This window comes from Hemitrygon akajei, unplaced genomic scaffold (genome assembly GCF_048418815.1).
Source record: "Hemitrygon akajei unplaced genomic scaffold, sHemAka1.3 Scf000033, whole genome shotgun sequence".
NCBI classification, from domain to species: Eukaryota; Metazoa; Chordata; class Chondrichthyes; order Myliobatiformes; family Dasyatidae; genus Hemitrygon; species Hemitrygon akajei.
In genome coordinates this window covers 9,597,757-9,613,253 of record NW_027331919.1, presented here as the reverse complement: position 1 = coordinate 9,613,253, position 15,497 = coordinate 9,597,757, and positions in this window count along the sequence as shown.

Genomic DNA, 15,497 nt, shown 5'->3' with positions numbered 1-15,497 from the left:
CTCTGACGTCACTGTCTCTGGGCTGACAGGCAGTCGCCTCAGTTGTGCCGTTTCCAGGGTCATGCTCAGTGTCTCTGACGTCACTGTCTCTGGGCTGACAGACAGTCGCCTCACGTGTGCCGGTTCCAGGGTCCTGCTCAGTGTCTCTGACGTCACTGTCTCTGGGCTGACAGACAGTCGCCTCACTTGTGCCGGTTCCAGGGTCCTGCTCAGTGTCTCTGACGTCACTGTCTCTGGGCTGACAGGCAGTCGCCTCACTTGTGCTGGTTTCAAGGTCCTGCTCAGTGTCTCTGACGTCACTGTCTCTGGGCTGACAGGCAGTCACCTCACTTGTGCCGGTTCCAGGGTCCTGCTCAGTGTCTCTGACGTCATTGTCTCTGGGCTGACAGACAGTCGCCTCACTTGTGCCGGTTCCAGGGTCCTGCTCAGTGTCTCTGACGTCACTGTCTCTGGGATGACAGACAGTCGCCTCACTTGTGCCGGTTCCAGGGTCCTGCTCAGTGTCTCTGACGTCACTGTCTCTGGACTGACAGGCAGTCGCCTCACTTGTGCCGGTTCCAGGGTCCTGCTCAGTGTCTCTGACGTCACTGTCTCTGGACTGACAGGCAGTCGCCTCACTTGTGCCGGTTCCAGGGTCATGCTCAGTGTCTCTGACGTCACTGTCTCTGGGCTGACAGGCAGTCGCCTCAGTTGTGCCGTTTCCAGGGTCATGCTCAGTGTCTCTGACGTCAGTGTCTCTGGGCTGACAGGCAGTCTCCTCACTTGTGCTGGTTTCAAGGTCCTGCTCAGTGTCTCTGACGTCACTGTCTCTGGGCTGACAGGCAGTCACCTCACTTGTGCCGGTTCCAGGGTCCTGCTCAGTGTCTCTGACGTCACTGTCTCTGGGCTGACAGGCAGTCACTTCACTTGTGCCGGTTCCAAGATCCTGCTCAGTATCTCTGACGTCAGTGTCTCTGGGCTGAGAGGCAGTCGCCTCACTTGTGCTGGTTTCAAGGTCCTGCTCAGTGTCTCTGACGTCACTGTCTCCCGGCTAACAGGCAGTCGCCTCAGTTGTGCCGGTTCCAGGGTCCCGCTCAGTGTCTCTGACGTCACTGTCTCTGGGCTGACAGGCAGTCGCCTCAGTTGTGCCGGTTCCAGGGTCCCGCTCAGTGACTCTGACGACACTGTCTCTGGGCTGACAGGCAGTCGCCTCACTTGTGCTGGTTTCAAGGTCCTGCTCAGTGACTCTGACGTCACTGTCTCTGGGCTGACAGGCAGTCGCCTCACTTGTGCTGGTTCCAAGGTCCAGCTCAGTGACACAGACGTCACTGTCTCTGGGCTGACAGGCAGTCGCCTCACTTGTGCTGGTTCCAGGGTCCTACTCAGTGTCTCTGACGACACAGTCTCTGGGCTGACAGGCAGTCGCCTCACTTGTGCTGGTTCCAAGGTCCTGCTCAGTGACTCTGACGTCACTGTCTCTGGGCTGACAGGCAGTCGCCTCACTTGTGCAGGTTCCAGGGTCCTGCTCAGTGACGCTGACGTCACTGTCTCTGGGCTGACAGGCAGTCGCCTCACTTGTGCTGGTTCCAAGGTCCTGCTCAGTGACGCTGACGTCACTGTCTATGGGCTGACAGGCAGTCGACTCACTTGTGCTGGTTCCAGGGTCCTGCTCAGTGTCTCTGACGTCACTGTCTCTGGGCTGACAGGCAGTCGCCTCAATTGTGCTCGTTCCAGTGTCCTGCTCAGTGTCTCTGACGTCACTGTCTCTGGGCTGAGAAGCAGTCGCCTCACTTGTGCCGGTTCCAGGGTCCTGCTCAGTGTCTCTGACGTCACTCTATCTGGGCTGAGAAGCAGTCGCCTCACTTGTGCCGGTTCCAGGGTTCTGCTCAGTGTCTCTGACGTCACTCTATCTGGGCTGAGAAGCAGTCGCCTCACTTGTGCCGGTTCCAGGGTCCTGCTCAGTGTCTCTGACGTCAATGTCTCTGGGCTGACAGACAGTCGCCTCACTTGTGCCGGTTCCAGGGTCCTGCTCAGTGTCTCTGACGTCACTGTCTCTGGGCTGACAGACAGTCGCCTCACTTGTGCCGGTTCCAGGGTCCTGCTCAGTGTCTCTGACGTCACTGTCTCTGGGCTGACAGACAGTCACCTCACTTGTGCCGGTTCCAGGGTCCCGATCAGTGTCTCTGACGTCACTGTCTCTGGGCTGACAGACAGTCGCCTCACTTGTACCGGTTGCAGGGTCCTGCTCAGTGTCTCTGACGTCACTGTCTCTGGGCTGACAGACAGTCGCCTCACTTGTACCGGTTCCAGGGTCCTGCTCAGTGTCTCTGACGTCACTGTCTCTGGGCTGACAGACAGTCGCCTCACTTGTACCGGTTCCAGGGTCCTGCTCAGTGTCTCTGACGTCACTGTCTCTGGGCTGACAGTCAGTCGTCTCACTTGTACCGGTTCCAGGGTCCTGCTCAGTGTCTCTGACGTCACTGTCTCTGGGCTGACAGTCAGTCGCCTCACTTGTACCGGTTCCAGGGCCCTGCTCAGTGTCTCTGACGTCACTGTCTCTGGGCTGACAGACAGTCGCCTCACTTGTACCGGTTCCAGGGTCCCGCTCAGTGTCTCTGACGTCACTGTCTCTGGGCTGACAGGCAGTCGCCTCACTTGTGCCGGTTCCAGGGTCCTGCTCAGTGTCTCTGACGTCACTGTCTCTGGGCTGACAGACAGTCGCCTCACTTGTGCCGGTTCCAGGGTCCTGCTCAGTGTTTCTGACGTCACTGTCTCTGGGCTGACAGACAGTCGCCTCACTTGTGCCTGTTCCAAGATCCTGCTCAGTGTCTCTGACATCACTGTCTCTGGGCTGACAGTCAGTCGCCTCACTTGTGCCGGGTCCAGGGTCCCGCTCAGTGTCTCTGACGTCACTGTCTCTGGGCTGACAGGCAGTCGCCTCACTTGTACCGGTTCCAGGGTCCCGCTCAGTGTCTCTGACGTCACTGTCTCTGGGCTGACAGGCAGTCGCCTCACTTGTGCCGGTTCCAGGGTCCTGCTCAGTGTCTCTGACGTCACTGTCTCTGGGCTGACAGTCAGTCGCCTCACTTGTGCCGGTTCCAGGGTCCTGCTCAGTGTTTCTGACGTCACTGTCTCTGGGCTGACAGACAGTCGCCTCACTTGTGCCTGTTCCAAGATCCTGCTCAGTGTCTCTGACATCACTGTCTCTGGGCTGACAGTCAGTCGCCTCACTTGTGCCGGGTCCAGGGTCCCGCTCAGTGTCTCTGACGTCACTGTCTCTGGGCTGACAGGCAGTCGCCTCACTTGTGCTGGTTCCAGGGTCCTGCTCAGTGTCTCTGACGTCACTGTCTCTGGGCTGACAGGCAGTCGCCTCACTTGTACCGGTTCCAGGGTCCCGCTCAGTGTCTCTGACGTCACTGTCTCTGGGCTGACAGACAGTCGCCTCACTTGTGCCGGTTCCAGGATCCCGTTCAGTGTCTCTGACGTCACTGTCTCTGGGCTGACAGGCAGTCGCCTCACTTGTGCTGGTTCCAGTGTCCCGCTCAGTGTCTCTGACGTCACTGTCTCTGGGCTGACAGGCAGTCGCCTCACTTGTGCCGGTTCCAGGGTCTCGCTCAGTGTCTCTGACGTCACTGTCTCTGGGCTGACAGACAGTCGCCTCACTTGTACCGGTTCCAGGGTCCTGCACAGTGTCTCTGACGTCACTGTCTCTGGGCTGACAGACAGTCGCCTCACTTGTGCCTGTTCCAAGATCCAGCTCAGTGTCTCTGACATCACTGTCTCTGGGCTGACAGTCAGTCGCCTCACTTGTGCCGGGTCCAGGGTCCTGCTCAGTGTCTCTGACGTCACTGTCTCTGGGCTGACAGGCAGTCGCCTCACTTGTGCCGGTTCCAGGGTCACGCGTCACTGTCTCTGAGCTGACAGGCAGTCGCCTCACTTGTGCTGGTTCCAGGGCCCTGCTCAGTGTCTCTGACGTCACTGTCTCTGAGCTGACAGGCAGTCGCCTCACTTGTGCTGGTTCCAGGGTCCTGCTCAGTGTCTCTGCCGTCACTGTCTCTGGGCTGACAGACAGTCGCCTCACTTGTACCAGTTCCAGGGCCCTGCTCAGTGTCTCTGACGTCACTGTCTCTGGGCTGACAGACAGTCGCCTCACTTGTACCGGTTCCAGGGTCCTGCTCAGTGTCTCTGACGTCACTGTCTCTGGGCTGACAGGCAGTCGCCTCACTTGTGCCGGTTCCAGGGTCCTGCTCAGTGTCTCTGACGTCACAGTCTCGGGGCTGACAGGCAGTCGCAACACTTGTGCTGGGTCCAGGGTCCCGCTCAGTGTCTCTGACGTCACTGTCTCTGTGCTGACAGGCAGTCGCCTCACTTGTGCCGGTTCCAGTGTCCCGCTCAGTGTCTCTGACGTCACTGTCTCTGGGCTGACAGGCAGTCGCCTCACGTGCCGGTTCCAAGGTCCCGCTCAGTGTCTCTGACGTCACTGTCTCTGGGCTGACAGGCAGTCGCCTCACTTGTACCGGTTCCCGGGTCCCGCTCATTGTCTCTGACGTCACTGTCTCTGGGCTGACAGGCAGTCGCCTCACTTGTACCGGTTCCAGGGTCGCGCTTATTGTCTCTGACGTCACTGTCTCTGGGCTGACAGGCAGTCGCCTCACTTGTACCGGTTCCAGGGTCCCGCTCAGTGTCTCTGACGTCACTGTCTCTGGGCTGACAGACAGTCGCCTCACTTGTACCGGTTCCAGGTTCCCGCTCAGTGTCTCTGACGTCACTGTCTCTGGGCTGACAGACATTCGCCTCACTTGTGCTGGTTCCAGGTTCCCGCTCAGTGTCTCTGACGTCACTGTCTCTGGGCTGACAGACAGTCGCCTCACTTGTGCCGGTTCCAGGGTCCTGCTAAGTGTCGCTGACGTCACTGTATCTGGGCTGACAGACAGTCGCCTCACTTGTGCTGGTTCCAGGGTCCCGCTCAGTGTCTCTGACGTCACAGTCTCTGGCCTGACAGACAGTCGCCTCACTTGTGCTGGGTCCAGGGTCCTGCTCAGTGTCTCTGACGTCATTGTCTCTGGGCTGACAGGCAGTCGTCTCACTTGTACCGGTTCCAGGGTCCTGCTCAGTGTCTCTGACGTCACTGTCTCTGGGCTGACAGACAGTCGCCTCACTTGTGCCTGTTCCAAGATCCAGCTCAGTGTCTCTGACATCACTGTCTCTGGGCTGACAGTCAGTCGCCTCACTTGTGCCGGGTCCAGGGTCCTGCTCAGTGTCTCTGACGTCACTGTCTCTGGGCTGACAGGCAGTCGCCTCACTTGTGCCGGTTCCAGGGTCACGCGTCACTGTCTCTGAGCTGACAGGCAGTCGCCTCACTTGTGCTGGTTCCAGGGCCCTGCTCAGTGTCTCTGACGTCACTGTCTCTGAGCTGACAGGCAGTCGCCTCACTTGTGCTGGTTCCAGGGTCCTGCTCAGTGTCTCTGCCGTCACTGTCTCTGGGCTGACAGACAGTCGCCTCACTTGTACCAGTTCCAGGGCCCTGCTCAGTGTCTCTGACGTCACTGTCTCTGGGCTGACAGACAGTCGCCTCACTTGTACCGGTTCCAGGGTCCTGCTCAGTGTCTCTGACGTCACTGTCTCTGGGCTGACAGGCAGTCGCCTCACTTGTGCCGGTTCCAGGGTCCTGCTCAGTGTCTCTGACGTCACAGTCTCGGGGCTGACAGGCAGTCGCAACACTTGTGCTGGGTCCAGGGTCCCGCTCAGTGTCTCTGACGTCACTGTCTCTGTGCTGACAGGCAGTCGCCTCACTTGTGCCGGTTCCAGTGTCCCGCTCAGTGTCTCTGACGTCACTGTCTCTGTGCTGACAGGCTGTCGCCTCACGTGCCGGTTCCAAGGTCCCGCTCAGTGTCTCTGACGTCACTGTCTCTGTGCTGACAGGCTTTCGCCTCACTTGTGCTGGTTCCAGGGTCCTGCTACGTGTCTCTGACGTCACTGTCTCTGGGCTGAGAAGCAGTCGCCTCACTTGTGCCGGTTCCAGGGTCCCGCTCAGTGTCTCTGACGTCACTGTCTCTGGGCTGACAGGCAGTCGCCTCACTTGTGCCGGGTCCAGGGTCCCGCTCAGTGTCTCTGACGTCACTGTCTCTGGGCTGACAGGCAGTCGCCTCACTTGTACCGGTTCCCGGGTCCCGCTCATTGTCTCTGACGTCACTGTCTCTGGGCTGACAGGCAGTCGCCTCACTTGTACCGGTTCCAGGGTCGCGCTTATTGTCTCTGACGTCACTGTCTCTGGGCTGACAGGCAGTCGCCTCACTTGTACCGGTTCCAGGGTCCCGCTCAGTGTCTCTGACGTCACTGTCTCTGGGCTGACAGACAGTCGCCTCACTTGTACCGGTTCCAGGTTCCCGCTCAGTGTCTCTGACGTCACTGTCTCTGGGCTGACAGACATTCGCCTCACTTGTGCTGGTTCCAGGTTCCCGCTCAGTGTCTCTGACGTCACTGTCTCTGGGCTGACAGACAGTCGCCTCACTTGTGCCGGTTCCAGGGTCCTGCTAAGTGTCGCTGACGTCACTGTATCTGGGCTGACAGACAGTCGCCTCACTTGTGCTGGTTCCAGGGTCCCGCTCAGTGTCTCTGACGTCACAGTCTCTGGCCTGACAGACAGTCGCCTCACTTGTGCTGGGTCCAGGGTCCTGCTCAGTGTCTCTGACGTCATTGTCTCTGGGCTGACAGGCAGTCGTCTCACTTGTACCGGTTCCAGGGTCCTGCTCAGTGTCTCTGACGTCACTGTCTCTGGCCTGACAGACAGTCGCCTCACTTGTGCCGGTTCCAGGGTCCTGCTCAGTTTCTCTGACGTCACTGTCTCTGGGCTGACAGTCAGTCGCCTCACTTGTGCCGGGTCCAGGGTCCTGCTCAGTGTCTCTGACGTCACTGTCTCTGGGCTGACAGGCAGTCGCCTCACTTGTGCTGGGTCCAGGGTCCTGCTCAGTGTCTCTGACGTCACTGTCTCTGGGCTGACAGGCAGTCGCCTCACTTGTGCCGGTTCCAGGGTCCCGCTCAGTGTCTCTGACGTCACTGTCTCTGGGCTGACAGGAAGTCGCCTCACTTGTGCTGGTTCCAAGATCCTGCTCAGTGTCTCTGACGTCACTGTCTCTGTGCTGACAGGCAGTCGCCTCACTTGTGCCGGTTCCAGTGTCCCGCTCTGTGTCTCTGACGTCACTGTCTCTGGCCTGACAGACAGTCGCCTCACTTGTGCCGGTTCCAGGGTCCTGCTCAGTGTCTCTGACGTCACTGTCTCTGTGCTGACAGGCAGTCGCCTCACTTGTGCCGGTTCCAGGGTCCCGCTCAGTGTCTCTGACGTCACTGTCTCTGGGCTGACAGGCAGTCGCCTCACTTGTGCCGGTTCCATGGTCCTGCTCAGTTTCTCTGACGTCACTGTCTCTTGGCTGACAGGCAGTCGCCTCACTTGTGCTGGTTCCAAGATCCTGCTCAGTGTCTCTGACGTCACTGTCTCTGTGCTGACAGGCAGTCGCCTCACTTGTGCCGGTTCCAGGGTCCCGCTCTGTGTCTCTGACGTCACTGTCTCTGGCCTGACAGACAGTCGCCTCACTTGTGCCGGTTCCAGGGTCCTGCTCAGTGTCTCTGACGTCACTGTCTCTGTGCTGACAGGCAGTCGCCTCACTTGTGCCGGTTCCAGGGTCCTGCTCAGTGTCTCTGACGTCACTGTCTCTGGGCTGACAGGCAGTCGCCTCACTTGTGCCGGTTCCATGGTCCTGCTCAGTTTCTCTGACGTCACTGTCTCTGGGCTGACAGGCAGTCGCCTCACTTGTGCTGGTTCCAGGGTCCCGCTCAGTGTCTCTGACGTCACTGTCTCTGGGCTGACAGGCAGTCGCCTCACTTGTGCCGGTTCCAGGGTCCTGCTCAGTGTCTCTGACGTCACTGTCTCTGGGCTGACAGTCAGTCGCCTCACTTGTAGCGGTTCCAGGGTCCTGCTCGGTGTCTCTGACGTCACTGTCTCTGGGCTGACAGACAGTCGCCTCACTTGTACCGGTTCCAGGGTCCCGCTCAGTGTCTCTGACGTCACTGTCTATGGGCTGACAGGCAGTCGCCTCACTTGTGCCGGTTCCATGGTCCTGCTCAGTTTCTCTGACGTCACTGTCTCTGGGCTGACAGGCAGTCGCCTCACTTGTGCTGGTTCCAGGGTCCCGCTCAGTGTCTCTGACGTCACTGTCTCTGGGCTGACAGGCAGTCGCCTCACTTGTGCCGGTTCCAGGGTCCTGCTCAGTGTCTCTGACGTCACTGTCTCTGGGCTGACAGTCAGTCGCCTCACTTGTAGCGGTTCCAGGGTCCTGCTCGGTGTCTCTGACGTCACTGTCTCTGGGCTGACAGACAGTCGCCTCACTTGTACCGGTTCCAGGGTCCCGCTCAGTGTCTCTGACGTCACTGTCTATGGGCTGACAGGCAGTCGCCTCACTTGTGCCGGTTCCAGGGTCCCGCTCAGTGTCTTTGACGTCACTGTCTCTGGGCTGACAGACAGTCGCCTCACTTGTGCTGGGTCCAGGGTCCTGCTCAGTGTCTCTGACGTCACTGACTCTGGGCTGAATTTGCTCCTCCTCCTCTGCGGCCGGACCGCATTCCATTGGGACATTGCTCTCAATCTGACCCTGCTTTGGATCCTTGCTTCCCGTGTCCGGATCATCTTCCCTAGATGAGCTGCCTGGTAAAAGCCTCTTGAGTACTTTCTGTACCAGATTTAATTTCGCACCTGCAGTAAATGATGAATTGCAGGTTTAGAGTGATTTATACTCGAACAAGGATTCACAACAGGTGTCTGCAATGGAGCCAGGACTCCGGCTGACCGGATTTGGAGTGGGACTGTGCTGGTGAATGTGAACCATACCTCCTGCCAGGTGACTACCCCGATTTGCCAGTGAGTGGACACATCCACTCCCAGTCAAAGAACTGGATAGACACAGTAATACTGATCCCCGACTACGCATTAACTGAACACACCAATAACCAGCGGTTATTAATGGAATGGCATCAGCAGATACCGGGAATTATCACTGGGATTATCTCCCACAAACATAAATCTCCCTGGATCACAAACTGTCCAGTCACCTGTATCACTCACAGACAAGCCACTGGATTACTCGTGGTCCGATCCTCCAGATCACACGTTCTCCGGTTGCTATGTCACACACTGTCTTGTCCCCTGGGTCAAAGACTGACCTCTGCCTTGAGATGGACAACGTTCAGTCCCCTGGGTTACAGATTGAACATAACCTTGAAGCCCAGGATGCCTGGTCCCCTGGGTCCCATCACGTCTCCTGGATAATAATTGTCACGTAGCAACTATACAAGTCATTGGCAAAGGGAGAGTCTTGCGTGCAGTTCCAGTAGCTAAACAAAGTCTCGCTGAGAGAGCTTTGCATTTGCTAAGGATGCAGTTGCTAACAATCTACAGGATGGATGTGACTCAGCTGGAAAGAGTGTCGGGGAGATTCACAAGTACGTTACCGGATGGGGTTGTTTGTTATCTGGTTCGGCTGGGACAGTTTGCCCCGGAACACGGGAGCTTGAAGGGTAAACTTGCACACGTAAAACAGAATCAGAATCAGGTTTATTATCACCGGCATGTGACGTGAAATTTGTTAACTTAACAGCAGCAGTTCAATGCAATAGGTAATCTAGCAGGGAAAAAATAATAATGATTAAAATTTAAAAAAATAAGTACACAAGTAAACCAATTATGTATATTGAATAGATTTTTTTTAAATGTGCAAAAACAGAAAGACTGTATATTTTGAACAAAGTAAGGTAGTGTCCAAAGATTCAATGTCCATTTAGGAATGGGATGGCAGAGAGGACGAATCTGTTCCTGAATCGCTGAGTGTGTGCATTCAGGCTTCTGTACCTGCTCCCTGATGGTAACAGTGAGAAAAGGGCATGCCCTGGGTGCTGGACGTCCTTAATAATGGATGCTGCCTTTCTGAGACACCGCTCCCTGAATATTTACAACTTCCGGCAGCTTCTCGGTCCTGTGCAGTTGCCCCTCCATACCAGACAGTGGCCAGTGCTATCATGTTTGCTGTTGTGTGCTTGGGCAGCAGGCTGATGATAGCAGATACCAACAGAATCAACAAACTCATTCATAAGGCCAGTGATGTTGTAGGGGTGGAACTGGACTCTCTGACGGTGGTGTTTGAAAGGAGGATGCTGTCCAAGTTGCATGCCCTCTTGTACAATATCTCCCATCCACTCCACAATGTACTGGTTAGGCACAGGAGTACATTCAGCCAGAGACTCATTCCACCGAGATGCAACACTGAGCGTCATAGGAAGTCATTCCTGCCTGTTGTCATCAAACTTTACAACTCCTCCCTCGGAGTGTCAGACACCCTGAGCCAATAGGCGGGTCTTGGACTTATTTCCACTTGGCATGATTAAATTATTATTATTTATGGTTTTATATTGCTATACTTCTACACTACCCGTGGTTGGTGCGGCTGTAACGAAATCCAATTTCCCTCGGGATCAATAAAGTATGTCCGTCTGTCTGTAGACTTTTACGTAACAAACAACACCGCTGTCACATTCCTGTTCGTGTTTCACTCTCAACCTGCTGATTCAGGGTCTCCGGCTCCTTTCACTCAGGTGAAGCTTTGCCTGGTGAGTGGAGTCATTCGACCATTATTGGTGTCAGGTCCCTTCGCTGGAACTGTTGGACCGATCGATTACACAAAGGCACTTTACCAGTGGGATCAATAACACTGCTTGATGAAACTTTTTCTCTGCCCTGTTAGCGCCTGTGTAAGGTTCTTCATCTGAACTATTGTGCACCAACAGGGCAGAAGTTTAGTTATAAAGATCCAGGTGAACATACCTGTAGCCATTTTGATTCTGACTGACGGTTGTTAATTGTCGTTGTCTTGTTTACACTCTGATCCCGGTGCTGGACAGCCCCACCTGCTGGTGATGACCTGAATTACACACAACAAGCAGACAGTGAGTCAGAGAGAGTTGGATTACTTTGCAAATGTGACAGTACAGCCATTCTCTGTATCAGAGCCGCAGTTCGCATCAACTCCCAAACCATGTCTGTATGTCTGTCCAGTGATATCTGGAGCATCCTTCCGATAGAGGCACAGAGCAACAGATCACGGATACTGACCCTTCAGCCCATCGAGACAATGCTGACCACAGTGTGCACTGAGATGGTCCTAATTTTCAGGCCTTTGGTACAGGGTCAAACAGGAACATAACTTCATTGTAAAACGTAATTCTGCTTAATCACAGATTCGCAGGTTCTGAAAATTTATTAGTAGAAAAGCACTTGATGACGACAGGGTATTGAAATGTAAATTATTGGTTGGCATTTGCTAGTTAGGACTGAATGAAATGTAGTGTTGGGACATTTGGCTTCAAGGGGGTTTGCTCTCAGCAGAGGCTCGCACGCCGATATACTCGAGGGCAAGTATATCATTGCAGCTTGCAATAGACGGAGGAGTCAATGACATGTTGCTGTAGTTCATGGTGATTCCACATTTCTGCAATCACTGCAGCAGGAAACAACAGCGGCGTCTCCTGACGGGAGGAGATTCTCCACGCATTTTGAGATAATTGTGACGTAACACAGACGAAGCAAGGAAAGGTCAGAGGTGATGTTGGAAATGGACAAGCAATGTGAGGGAATGTGCGTGGCTTCGCAGAGCTGATGCTGACATCTGCAATGATTGCGAATGAGACTGATAGAGGCATAAATGGTATTTCTAGGCTTATTCAGTCTGACTCCAGCTATTTTCTACCTTCCTTGGTACAGAAATGTAATGTCTAAAGAACTAGCGTTTGAGTAAATGAGACTCACCAAACTTCCTCCTGAGTGAGTCAATGGAAACTCTGATTCAGACAGTGGGTAAGTTGTTCTACTCAAAGTGATGTGGATGGCTGGATTGCCCTGTCTGTTATGGAGGTGGAAGCAAATACAATGGGGGCTTTTAAGTGAAGTTTAGATAAGCACATGGGTGTGACGAAGATTGAGAGGTTATGGACATTGTGTAGGAGGGAGTCATTACTATATTTCGGGGGGTGTTGATTTACTTTTCCGCTGGTTTGACACACCATTGTGGCGGGAAGGCCTGTTCCTGCGATGTACTGTTCCATGTTCTGTTCTATCTTCAGCATTTTGAGTTTCTCTTTGACTCCCACTGGCAGATGGACAGGTGACAGTCAGGGGGAATTTCCATATACGAATTGAATTCTGAAACCCCGGTCTCATTCCACCGGTGCAAACACAAAACAGCGTATTTAACCACAGCCTCTCCCTGTGAGGGATGGAATGGGGACTCGTTCTCTGCTTTGCTTCCAAAGGAACTTCACAACCAAACACCTGAGCACAGAACAGAAATACTCGCTCCGCATCTCATAAACCCGGACAGCTTGATCCCCTGACTCATTTTATCTGGATCAGATCAGGTGTGGTATCCCAGGTCCAACCTCAGAGGGTCACAGCCCACACCGAGAGACTCTCACATCTTTCCCACACCTCACACAGGGAGTTCCCACAGCCCACACCGAGAGACTCTCACATCTTTCCCACACCTCACACTGGGTGTTCCCACATCTCACACCGAGAGACTCTCACATCTTTCCCACACCTCACACTGGGTGTTCCCACACCTCACACTGGGAGTTCCCACACCTCACACTGGGAGTTCCTACACTTCACACTGGGAGTTCCCAAATCTCACACTGAGAGACTCTCACATCTTTCCCACACCTCACACTGGGAGTTCCCACATCTCACACCGAGAGACTCTCACATCTCTCCCACACCTCACACTGGGAGTTCCCACATCTCACACCGAGAGACTCTCTCATCTTTCCCACACCTCACACTGGGAGTTCCCACATCTCACAATGAGAGATTCATGCTACTAATATCCAGCCCCCGGAGACGTCTGCGTCATTGCGGAAGGAGGAACATCAAGCCGCGTCTGTAAAAGCTCGACGCAGACCGAAGTCCAGACACTGCCAGTTCCATATTCTTGGAGCCCCCATCCCAAGATTGTACCTCAAGCACCAACTCTCTCAGGGCTCTTTGCTGCCGGTATTATGCGGCAGTGTCTCAGCTAATCCCAGTTCAAAAACGTACACTCCCACACCAACCCATGGCAGAACTGGAGCCTGATGATCCTTTGTCTGGACGGGGATCAGCCGGGAAACGTGGGCATTGGGTCACAAAGAGGGCGCTGGTACTTGTCTCCGCAGTTACATTGAGCACAGTTGTTCATTATTTTACTGTTGAGTGCGGTGTAGCCCAGGACAATTAGCAGCCCCTTTCCTCGTCGTGTAACAGGAACAAAATGTTTTAAATATAAAATTGAAAATATAGCACTCAGTACAGGAGATTTTTTTTGTTCTTTTGACGCAGAAACGATTCACTGACTGCAAGACGTTTGACACCCAGAACAGAATTGCATAAATACTATCCCTGCAATCTTCTTCATTCCATCCCGGACAGTAAATGCTCAAAGCATCCTCGTCTCTGAGGCCACTCTCTCTCCTCTGAGAGTCAGCAACCAGAGAGCGAGAAACATGTTCAACACTCTCTGCAGCTCTGGTGAGCTGTTGCCCTGGCGACGGAGGAAGTGGCTCGCAAAGATAACCGAGCGGGGAAATAACAAACTCAGTGTGACATGTTCTCAGTTTCATTGTGACGAAGATTAACTGAACATTCAGCCATTTTGTAATGGTGACACTAAAATTCCGGTGGTTGTTTTTACCCTGTCGAGGTGAATTCGGTAAATCTCATCGTGATTCCAGCTCTACAGAACTCTCAGCGGCGCAGATGCTGGTCCAACATAAAAGCAAATTGTTGGATACGACCCTTCTGCAACAAATGTCGATGATGTGCAGAAGTTTCAATTGAGATTCGCAGAGTCCTTAGAGCACAGACACAGGACTGTTAGCCAATCCAGTCCGTGCCATGTTCGGTGTGGTCCCATCCCCCTGTACACAGACCACAGCCCTCTATACCTCTCTCATCTAGATACCCAACCAAACATCGCTCAAATACCACAATCGAACCTTCATCTCTCACTTCTGCTGGGAGCTTGTTCCGCATTCGCACCACCCAGTGAGTGAAGTAGTTCCCCCTCAGATTCCCCTTCAATGGGTCAGTTTTTGCCCCAAATCCATGATCTTACCCAGCCTGAGGGGAAAATGTCTCCCTGCATTCACCCAGCTTATAGCATCATAGATTTCTGTATCTCTAGCAGGGGTTCCCAACTTGGGGTCCATAGACCCTTCCTTTAATTGTAGGGGCAAATGGCTTAGAAAAGTTGGAACCCTGCTAGGGTACCCCGTCATTCCCTTGTATTCCATGTAATAAAGTTTCACCTGTTCAAACTATCACTTTAATTAATTCCTGAAATACCAGCAATGTCCGTGTAATTTTCTCTGCACTCTGTCACGCTTATCGGTAACTTTCCTCCAAGTAGCTGACCAGAACTGCAGACAATTCTGCCTATTTTAGAATCACGGTACCCTTTACAACTTTAGCATTAATATCTCAACCCCTCTTCGTAATAGCCTGCGTTGTGAAGGTCAATCTGCCCAAAACTCTCTTTGTGACTCTGGTGCTACCTTAAAGGATTTGTGGATCTATAACACCCACACCAGGACAATCAGGCTCAAAACAGTTATTTTCCCCAAGTAGTAAGCCTGATCAACACCTCTACTCACCAACCCACGCTCCACACCTCACCCACTACCAGTTTAATATTTCATGACAGTTCCAGACACTCCTGTGCCTAACGTTACTTTATGGACAGACAATCAATGTCCATCTCCGTATGTCCAGACATTCCTGTGCCTAACGCCACTTTATGGACAGACAATCAATGTCAGTCTCCATATGTCTAGACATTCTTGTGCCTAACGTCACTTTATGGACAGACAATCAATGTCACTCTCCGTATGTCCAGACATTCCTGTACCCAACGTCAACTTATGAACATAGAATCAATGTCACAGACCAGACAATTGTGCAATACTGCAAAGGAAGAATCGCTGATTCAAAAATGCAATCGAGTAGAAGGCTATATTAACAACAGCAAAGATATGCACAAAAAAAGGAAATTACTGGGATTAAGGAAACCTCCTCTACAGGATGCATAACAGATCAATAAAGTATGTGAGAGCTGGATTCAGTATAGAGAGCAGCTTTTTCTGAAGATAATAGAGGGGAACCCCCAGATATTAAACACTCTAATTCTGGCCCACCGATTGCCAAAGAAGAAATAACTAAAGCAATGAAAAGCATGAATCATGGTAAAGCCACTGGACCTGATGAAATATCAATGGAACTGATACACGCCCAAGAAGATCTGGGCATAGACATTCTTTCTGAAGTGTTTAATGGCGTATATGAGTCTGGTGTATTCCCTGACGATCTCTTGAAATCAGTGTTTATAACTCTGCCCAAAATTCCTGGAACTATTGACTGTGAAAATTATAGAAGAATCAGTCTTGTG